Genomic DNA, 11,184 nt, shown 5'->3' on the forward strand with positions numbered 1-11,184 from the left:
AGTGACTCTTTCCTCACCGACTTGGAGTGTGATTTTTCCGTCGAAGACATCGATGATAGCCTTGGCGGTACACAAGAATGGGCATCCTAGAATGATAGGAACCTTCTCATCGGCTTCCATATCAAGAACGACAAAGTCTATGGGAAAGACGAATTTATCCACTTTAACTAGAAGGTTTTCGATTATGCCACGTGGATATTTCCTTGATCTAGTGGCTAGAGACAAAGACATACGTGTAGGGGATAACTCTCCTAGACCTAACCTCTCATACATGTAATATGGCATGAGGTTTATACTCGCTCCTAAATCGGCTAGAGCCCTACACTCTGTATCACTCCCAAACAAGCACGGGATGGTAAAAAGGCCCGGATCCGTCAATTTTTCCGTGACCTTGTTCAAGACTACGGCGGAACACCCTCCACTAAAGGGAATGTTAGAAACCTCTCCTAACCTATCCTTACTTTTTAAAGGTCCTTTAAAAGTTTTGCATATTTAGGCATCGATTGGAGGGCTTCTATGAAAGGAAGGTTGATTCTAAGCTGCTTAAAGATTTCTAAAAATTTCCCGTACTCTTTGGAATAAGTTTGGTTTTTAAGACCGGAAGGAAATGGAACATGGGAAAGATCAACAGTGGGTGATGGAACAACTTGCATGGGCCTTTTTCCTATACTTTTCTCACTTGAAGGCCCCTTTGTGTGTGCGGTACTTGCTGGGATGAACCTAGGTTGCACTTTACCGGGCGCCTCCATTTCAATCTCTTCATCTACGGGGTCCTCATCTTCTACCTCAACACTCTCGGGTCTCACTACCTCTCCTAAGGTCCTACCACTATGGGTCGAAATTGCCTTCAAAGTACCATATGGGTTGGGCTTTGTATTTCCCGAAAATTGACCGGGAGGTTGTTCTTGCAACTGGCGTGCAATATCCCCAACTTGCCTTTGAAGGTCTAGGAAATTTGAATGGTAATTCTTTAAGAATGTAGCGTGTTCTTCTAAGGTACCTTGGGTAGCCTGGTCCTTAACCACTAGCTAGGTAAGAAGGTCCTTTATCCTTGATAGACTACTATTTGACCCTTCATTCCTAGGTTGAACCTCTTGGTTTGACGCCTCACCTTTGAACTGCCCACCTGAACCTAAACTAGCAAATTGACCCGTTTGACCTGAACCCCCACTAGAATAGAAACCTGCCCCCTGCTTTGATATTAACCTGATGGAAAACCAGGGGTTACCTGAAGAGCGATAATTATTAGCACGCTAATTAGAGTTACTATTGTTAAACGGGTTAGTTGGACCCATATTTTGACCTGCGTTGTACTCTAACTATTCTAGGGTAAGTGTTGGGCAATCTACGGTGTCATGTCCACCTCTACAAACTTCGCATCTATTGACCTTCTTCTTAATTTCTAGTAACTCTTTGGTGATATAGTCAAGCTGAGATGCTACCTGTGAGTCCGAGATGACTTGGTTTACTCCTCAAGAAGATGAGGAAGTAGTCACAGGATTGGATTTCCTGCCATTGTGGCACTATGATCTATATCAGCATGAGCGAAGCTCTCAAAGAGATCATTGCAGTCGGCCACCATTTTCTTTCCCATAAGATGGCCTCCTGCAGATGTGTCGAATTGGGCCTTACACTCAGGGGTGAGATCATTGTAAAATTTTTCTACTAAAGCCCAATCCGAAAGCCCATGTTGGGAACAACGCGAGAGTAAAGTTTGAAACCTCTCCCAAGCTAAGTGATATGGTTCTTCAGGCTCCATTCTGAATGAATGGATCTGATCTCGAAGGTGAGAGGCCTTCGCGGGTGGGAAATACTTAGCAAGGAAGGCAACTCTAAGTCCAGCCCAAGTAGTATAAGCACCTGCTGGCTGCGAATCGAGCCATGTGGCTGCGCGGCCAGCAAGCGAAAAAGGGAAGACTTGGAGATAACGGGAATCAAGATTAACACCTTCGATGCCAAAGGTGCTACACAAACGGATGAGACGGTTGATATGTGCAAGCGCATCCTCATCATCATGACCGTGAAACTGACAAGAGTTATTAATGGAGGTCATGATATATGAGGGAATTTGCCAGGACTTGTCATTGGTGATTTCAGGGATGGTAATGGGTGAGTTTGCGGTAAAATCCACGGTGGAGCACAGGTGGACAGTTTGGTTTTCGGCCATTTGGTGAACTGGTGGTGGACTAGGTGGATGGGAAGGTGGTGGGGTGTTGTGGGGTGACGACTTCGTGGTGAAGTCAAAGTTCGGTGGTTTAGATTGTAGTGTAGAGTCAGAAGGGGTTGTAGATGAAGTTGAAGATTTTCTAACCTGTAAACTGGGTGTGGATATGGAAGACTTGTTGATCGGCGGCTTCATTGGTCCCTGAGAACGCGTGTGGGGCATGAACTGCAAAACTGAGAACAAACAAGTAAGATGACTCCAACAAAAGACACTAAAATTACTTGGACTCCTACGACTAAAAAACACACAAAAAGCACGTATAGATATCAACTAAAATCCAAACAAAGTAATTAGCGCAATTGCCAAGAGTCCCCGGCAACGGGGCCAAAAACTTGATGTGCAATAAGTAGTTCAAATAAATAAACTAAAATAAACCTAAATTTAGACTCAAGTAATAATAATCTAGACTCTCTAACTTGACTAAACTACTCACCGGCAAGTGAACCGGTCGACTCTAGCAAAGAAAAGCAAGTCCGGATGTCGAACCCACAATGACTCTAATAAATTACGTTAACGACTTTATTTAGACTACTACTGACGCGACTTAACTGTTGTTGTGTTTTAAAGGTGGGGTTTTACTAAAATCCTAAAATTGAAATTGAAATAAAACTAGACTATGACACGAACAAGAACTAAGGTTTAATTCGAATGAGATTAACGACTACCTAGGCTTGAAGCCAGTTTAACTAGAAATGGATTTCCAATGGTACTATTGTGGTATGGAATCGGGATCGTATAGTACTAAACCCTAAGGTATTTCAAGTTAAGACTTCCCGGCCCTTCTCAGGAAGAAACCTAGGAAACCCTACAAGGCTGTTGTGAACACCGATTGTTAGACTTCTTCTCAGTCCTCTAACGACTCTAAAAGTGTCCTAATACGACTATCTACCTCTCAGCGTGACAGGGTAAGGCAATCCTAGATTCTAACTTGGTTTAATAGACTCAAATGCGATTAGGGAACTAAGACTGACTTCTCTCAAAACCTATCTTAGCTATATATTGCATCAAGACCTACTAACTAACTCGAGCCTCTCAGCGACAAGTTAAGCAGAATACTTAATTCTAATTGAATTTTAATTACTGTTTCTAAGGCTATCGGCCGGTTTACCCAAAGCTCACCCGGACCCGCAAAGATACGAATAATCAACACAAATTCTTTATGTGAAAGACATCCACCAAAATTTATATGAAAATGCAAATAATCAACAATCAAAATTAATATGTACACGCACCAAATTAGAGGTTCTAGAATAATTTATTCTCAAAGATCAAACCATAACCAACAATAGAAACCATTGAAAATCCAAACTTTATTACACTATCATCTAACCTAGGTAGTAAAAAAGGTTTTAGCCTGAAAACATGATGTCTAAAATAAACAAAACAAGTTCAAAACAAGAATTCATCGTAAAGTATCAAAACAAGAAAATAACGAAAACCAGGAGATAAGACCCGAACAATCTTCTTTCCTATGCTCCGAGCTTCAACCGGATGATTGCCGCAAGCCAAAATACTCCGAAAACCGTAAAATCAGCTCTGAAAAGCGCCTAGGGTTTCTTGAGTTCGTAACTTCTCATTAATGATGATTATCTTTAGTTTATATACGAAACCCTAATACGTAACAAATGAAACTCGCCAGATTACCCCGTCGCGTCCCGCGACGGGGATATGCTTAACTCATGGCGCAGCGCGAAGATTAAACAATTCAGAAATCTTCTTTTATATGGTGGCAGGGCGCGACTAGTATCTAGTTTAGCTGTGGCGCGATACCACGTCTCTTTTTTCACAGACTCTCACGTAAAATTCCCAGCTTACACATCCCAAAAACTTCAAAATATTTTCTAACTCTTTTAAGCTTGTTCCGGGACTTAGTGTTTCAGCTTTTTGACTCATTTTCTCTCAATTTCCAGCAACTTTAAGTACCAAGACCTGGAAAACGCAATTTGATCAATAGCACGCATATTCTAACTAAAACTAAACTAAAAATAATGATAAATAATACAAACTATACACGAATAAAGGATGTATTTTACAATACATCAAGTTAACTGGGCCTAAGTTGAGGTACAATACTTATGAACTGGAGTTTTATACAGTGGTCCAAGCTGTAAATCATTGGCTTCATTACTTGTTTCAAAAGGAGTTTGTTTTATTCACTGATCATGATTCCCTAAGTCATATTCATACTCAAGACAAGGTATCTCATAAGCGTGGGCGATGGTTGGCCTTTCTTGAAAAGTTTACTTTTGTGGTTAAACACAAGACTGGTGTTTCAAAAAGGGTTCTGATGCCTTAAGCAGGAGGAGTAATTTGCTTGTTTCCATGAAGGTTGATGTGGCAGGTCTGGAGGTCATTCGTGAGCATTTAGACATTGAGCCTTATTTCTCAGTTGTTTTGCAGGATGTGGAAACTGGGCAAAAGTCAGACTTTCTTTTGCATGTTGCTTTTCTATTCAAGGGGAATCAACTATGTATCCATGATTCCAGTCTTTGCTTGCAGATTATTAATGAGTTATATGGTGGTGGGCATGTTGGTCGTGACCGTACTTTACAGCTGGTGTAAGCTTCTTATTTTTGGCCTACTATGAGGAAAGAGGTGGATCCTTATGTGAAGAGGTGTCATAGTTTCCAGGTTTCAAAGGGCACGACTACTAATGCAGGTCTCTATATGCCTTTGCATGTCCCCTCATAGCCATGGGTTGATATTAGTAAGGATTTTGTGTTGGGGTTACCTCGTACTCAGAGAGGTAATGATTCTATCTTTGTTGTTGTGGATCGTTTTCTAAGATGGTCCATTTTATTCCCTGCATGAAGATGACCGATGCTGTTAATGTGGCCCAACTCTTCTTTCGTGTTGTGTACCGTTTGCATGGGCTACCTTCTTCTATTGTGTCTGATAGGGATACCCTATTTCTGAGTCATTTTTGGCATAGTTTGTGGAAGATGGTGAATACTCAACTCAACTTCAGTAGTGCTTATCACCCCACAAACTGATGGCCAAACTGAAGTTGTTAATCTGTCACTTGGTAATTTGCTGAGGTGTTTGGTTGGTGATCATGTGAACACGTGGGATCAAAAATTATGCCAAGCCGAGTTTGCACATAATCATGCTGTTAATCGGAGCACCAGATTTAGCCCGTGACAGATAGTTTATTCATCTCAGCCCCGGGGACCACTTGATTTGATGTCGCTTCCTATTTCTGGATCTGTTCCAAAGAGAGTGCAAGATTTTGTGGAGGGTTTACATGAGTTCATAAGGCTGTCTATGATAATTTGACCCGAGCTAATATGAAGTATAAGCAAGCTACAGATAAGAGCTAATATGAAGGTGATTTTGTTTAGGCTGTTTTGACTAAAGATCGTTTTCAAGTTGGGAATACAACAAGTTGTCAGCCAAGAAGATTGGACTAGTTGAAATCATAGAGAAGATCAATCTGAATGCATATCGTCTAAAGCTGCCTAGTCACATTCGTTGTTCTGATGTGTTTAATGTGAAGCATCTGTTGTCTTATTATGGTGATTCTTCTGATGATGAACCTGTTGGTAATTGAGGGAGAATTTTGTCTATCCAGGGGAAATGATGCGGGCCCAAGTGTGGAGGAGCAGGCCATCTTATATTTGGAGGCCCAAGATCGTGTGACAAAAAGGGCTTCACTAAAATGGCTCTAACTTGGGCTACGGGGATCCATTTTGGGCATGCGACCAGGTAAAACGATCGTGTAAGTGAGGCCCATCTTTCTACAAATTGTCAAGGGTCATTGTTCTGGCCCAAAAACGCTTACTTCTATGAGTTATTTATTGTTTTATATTTTTTATTGCTTTTGGTGGACTTTTATTTCGTTCTAACATTTAGCCCAGGTTTTTTTGAGGCCCGTTTCAATTTACCTTGTTATTTATATGGATGTAATGGGAGAAAATAAATCAGTTTTGGAATATATGAACAATCATTTTTCTCTCACAATTTACCAGTGTGTGTTTTGTGTGTGAAAATCCCAATTTTTGATATTCTTCGTGAATCAACGAATTTTGGAAGAATCGTTCCTGGTATTCTATGAGAATCAACAGGTCCGATTTCCTATCCCCTTTTCTAGAGACCTAATCTCTAAGTTTTCACATGTGCACCCCCTCCTGTTCTACACACCTAATCTCTAAGTTTTCACACGTCGATTTGAGGAACCTTCAAGATAGTTGATCCTGGGTAAGGACTATTAGTAGTAAATAACTTTTGAGTCTGAAGTTAAATCGCATAGTTTGATTCACGGTGTTCGATTTCAGTCTTTTGTATTTTCGAGTGGATGACTCGAAGGCTTTTGGTGGCATTTTGCAGGAGAAGAGGTTAAAGAAGGAATTAACCATAATAACGAGTTTGTAGTTAATCTACAGGTTTTATGGTGAAATTGATTGGATTTGGATTATTTTATTTGAGTTTTGTTTTAATTGCAGAGAATAGCGCCTGATTTCCTTCAAATTGCTATAATAATGTTTGATAGTTGCTAGGTAAATTAAGAATCAAGAATAATGATCCCTTGTCATCTAATGATCAAGTTATTAAGTGAAGATATGGTCCCAAACCTTCAGCGGGTCTAGGAAAAACCTATATCTAGTCCAACAAAGTAACTAGCTAGGAATGACAAGTCATCCAAACGACCCTCCAGCCACGTGGAATTATGCAATCATGAAGGAGACAAATAGTACAAGAGGAAAGCAACATGTCAATGGCAGCACACGGATCGTTGTACCAGGTGATCTCCACCAGCGGTTATCGTAGAGGAGACATGAGGTACATGTGACAGCGACATCTGGCCAACCACACGCCGTAGATTTATACCCTCCTAAACCTCCAATAACGGTTGAAACAAAAGAGGCAACAAGGACATCTTGAAAGCGACGCGTGTCTAATGAGAGCCCGCGGACGCACACCTGTCGCAGCCCCCGACCCCTACCCCGGGAGCGGGTGCCGCAAGGGCAGTATCAGTGGTATCGGTGTTTATTAATTTAGCAGCGGAATACATCAGAGCCGTAGTTAGGAAATAATTTTATCAGAGTAAAACACCAACTTTTTATAATAATAAATCATTGGGATAAAACCCAAGATTATTTGACTATACATTTGTAAGGATAAACCCTAATTATTGAAAATAGAAACTTCTTCTTATTCAGGTAACTTTTATAGCCACTTTTCTAAGCCTTTAGTGCTCTCCAGCTGGCTTCTAATGGCGTTCACACTGTGTTACTTGAAATGCGTTTTAAAAACATTTTATCAGCAAGAAATACTGGCGAGTGCATCCCAGTTTAATCAAAATAATTTTTATCACTTTACAGTATTGAGGGCATCCGCACTTACATTTGTTTATATCTACTCAATTACTTATTCAGTACTGTCAACACCTGACCTGTGGGTCATATTACCCATTGGCTAACTCTTTGTCCAATGGTAACGTCTTTCATATTTTGTATACAAAACCCCAACATACCGGCAGTAATTGTAGAATCACAAATACTTAATTACTGTTAAGTGTAAATTAAAAGATTTGAGGTTTTGGTAAAACATTTTAACTCACAAAGTAATTTACAAAAAGGTGGCAAAAAGCAGATGTACTCACATTGTTGACTTAGGTAAAACTAAAGCTTCCTGGTGATTCTCCTGGTTATTATCTATTAAAATCAAACAATGCACACGTGTTAGTAAAATAACTCAATTCACATTAACCGTACAACTCGAGACAGAATTCCAATGACTGAGTCTGGCAGAGCCGACATGCATTACGGAATCCTAAATCAATCGAGTGTAACACGAGACAAAATTCCAATGACTGAGTCGGGCAGAGCCGACATGCGTTACGGAATACTAAATCAATCGTGTAGGGTAATAGCAGGGTTATAGTACTTACAACGAGGCAGAGCTTCGCTTTATAGTGGGTATTATGCCCGGGTATAGTAATAACTATTCAGAAGTTGAGAGAGAATATAAATTTTGAACGAATTGAAATGAATTCGTCAACCGCTATTTATAGGCCACATATAGTGTGGCTCGCGGCCCGCGTAAACTTAAGCTAACTCTCTTGCAGCCCGCGAGAGAGTAGACTAGGGTTTAGGGTTGGCTAGTCAGCGAGAATAGGCTTGCCACATGTCGACACGTGGCGGCTTTGTTTATCCGGAAAGGCACTAGGCCTCGAGGCCCGTGAAGGACGAGGAAAAGAAAGTCGCTCCCCGCGAGCGACTTCTGAATTTTGTTTTTTCTTGAATATAATAAGTATAAGGGTATTTCGGGTACGTTTCTCGCGTACGGGGTATATTTTAGGACATTTAGGGGTGTCCAAAACTGTTTTAGGAGGGTTGTTATAACACCCATCTCTACGAACACTAACTATCAGCACATAGTGGACAAAATGGATATTACTGATAACGACGTTTTGTCCAATCCTCTTCCATCCTTCTGGCTATGAATACCAAACTCCATCAAGGTGAAATCATTCCATTCGACTTTTACTTACACTTTTAATTTCTCTTTAGAGCAATTCATCTAGTCTACTCGACTAGATGGTGGTTATGAGAAGAACCCCTCAACTCTTCGTCTTGTAACGAGTCTGACGGTGCTCTTAGTTTTGCAGATTCATTAAGGTCATAGATCTCGTGAGGATCAGATCTCTCAATACCTAGTTGAGCATTCACCTAGTCTACTCGACTAGATTGGTGTTTCTTCATTAAGCCAATTGTGGCTGCAATGTTTTGGAGATGTTATTGGGGTTGATTTGTCATCGATTGTGTTGGTGCACTTCATCTGTCGACTTCGTCTAGGATCAAGTCATACTTTGTATAGTATAGATTAGGGCTCAATATACGAGAAAATAGGAGAATGTATATTGTCATAGGTTTCGCTTGTGTGTTCACATAAGGTTTCGCTTATGTGAACATGTCACTTGAAGCGAAACCTAAACACTATATAAACCCTCTAAGCGAAATCATTTGGAACTTTGATGATTTCCATACCGAGGTGCTGCCGGTGTGACGTTTGAACTGTAATTATTGTCAAATCAATAATACAGTAGATTAAGGTTAAGAACAAGCTATTTCTACCTAAGTTTCTTGTTATTCCGCACCTGAAACATAGGAGAACGCCTCTGAACAACTCGTTCGGGTCAGTACACGATCCTACAAGTGGTATCAGAGCTTGGGAGGAGGTTTTCTACTGAAATCAGCTGGATTTCATCTTGTTTTCTTGCTTCTACACCTTCTATTTTCAGTTCAGAAAGATTTAACGGTCAGAATTGAATCAAAATTTCACGGATTGTGGGTTACTGGTTATTAACAAACCCTGGAAAGTTTCATGCCAAAATTCGATCTAAAAAAAAGATCTTCGGACTAGGTTTCGCTTCAAAGGACACTTAAGTAGTTCCGCTTCAAACTGCTTCATTATTCCACTTATTCGTTCATTTTTAGAGGTTTCGCTCTAAATTGCGTGCTAGTTCCACTTCTGGGTCATCATAAGTAAGATTTCGCTTCAAATTCATCAGGGTTTTCGCTTATTAGGTTTCGCTTCATTGATTATTTGAGGTTCCGCTCAAATAGTTTCGCTTATTCGAACAATATCAGCAGTTTCGCTTGAGTGAACAATCAGTTTCGCTTATTTGTCATTTTTCTTGAAAAACGTGCTAAGTCATCATGGATTCAGAGTTTTACAACGCGTTCGCTACTCCGTCTACTCCAGCTGCAATTGCTCAGGCCATGAACTTAGAAAATGAGACGGGAACTACCCAAAAGCCCCCGAAATTGATGAGTATTGAGGAATACTACGGGTGGAAAGATCGATTCGAGAACTGGGTTCAAGCAAACCATCTTAGATCATGGGAGTGTATCTTAAAGAAATATGTGTTACCTAGAACAGATTTGCAGGTTCTCAAAGAGTTATCCGAGTTCACTGATCAAGAACGTACTATGTACAAAGCCAAGAAAATGATGATCAGTCTGCTGCAACAAGCGATCAAATAAGATATATTCATTTTGCTACAGCATGACAAAACTGCAAAGTCGATTTGGGATGCTCTTAAAGTAAAATTTGAGGGAAGCGAGAACATGATAAAGAGCAAGAAGGCGCTACTTAAGAAAGAGTTTGATCTATTCAACAGCTTACCGGGAGAGGATACAAAGAAGATGATTGAGAGATACTGTCACTTAGGGCGATCCATGTCTATGTTGAGCATTACAAAAGATCGTGAAGAGTGGGTGGATAAGTTGGCAGATGCCCTACCACAGAAAGAGTGGGGAACTTATCTGATGATTCTGAAAAACACAGGAGTTTATGATGGGCTGACTATATCTCAATTTATTGAAAAGATCGAGAGTCAGGATCTGGAACAACAGAAGATCGCTAGGATGAACAGTCCGAGTGGTCAGCAGGATGTGAAGATGTACTATAAAGGTAGCATTCCAGTTCCTGAAGCTGAGAGAAGTCCAAAAATCCAAACTGCTTTTAGTGCTGTCAATTCAACGGAAAAAGCAGATCAGAGTTCAACAAAAAGCAGTGGATTCTCATCATATCCAAGTGTCAATCCTAAAGAATCAAACACAAGTTTTCAGTCTCAGAGTACGAAAACTGGAAACGGTTATGTGATTCAATGCAACATAGCTCTAAATCTTTCAGAAGGTCAAAGCTTCTCAGAAGACACTGCAAAAGACCACATGGCTCTACTTGGTTCTGTATTATTATCCTATGAGGGTCTAGTAGCTGGTTAGATCGGAAATCCCATGCTTACTAAAGAGGATTACGATCAAATAGACGCCGAAGAGATGGAACTTATGGATATCAAATGGTGTCTTGCTAGTGTTCTTCGACGTGCTGAAAAATTCAAAAAAATTACCGGGAGAAATGACTTTCTTGATGCTTGACGGGTGGTCCTTGGGACAACCCTTAAGCATGTTAAGATATGAAATAATCCTCCATTTAACCGTGTAATTATCTTG

The sequence above is a fragment of the Helianthus annuus genome, chromosome 17, assembly GCF_002127325.2.
Source record: "Helianthus annuus cultivar XRQ/B chromosome 17, HanXRQr2.0-SUNRISE, whole genome shotgun sequence".
Lineage (NCBI taxonomy): Eukaryota > Viridiplantae > Streptophyta > Magnoliopsida > Asterales > Asteraceae > Helianthus > Helianthus annuus.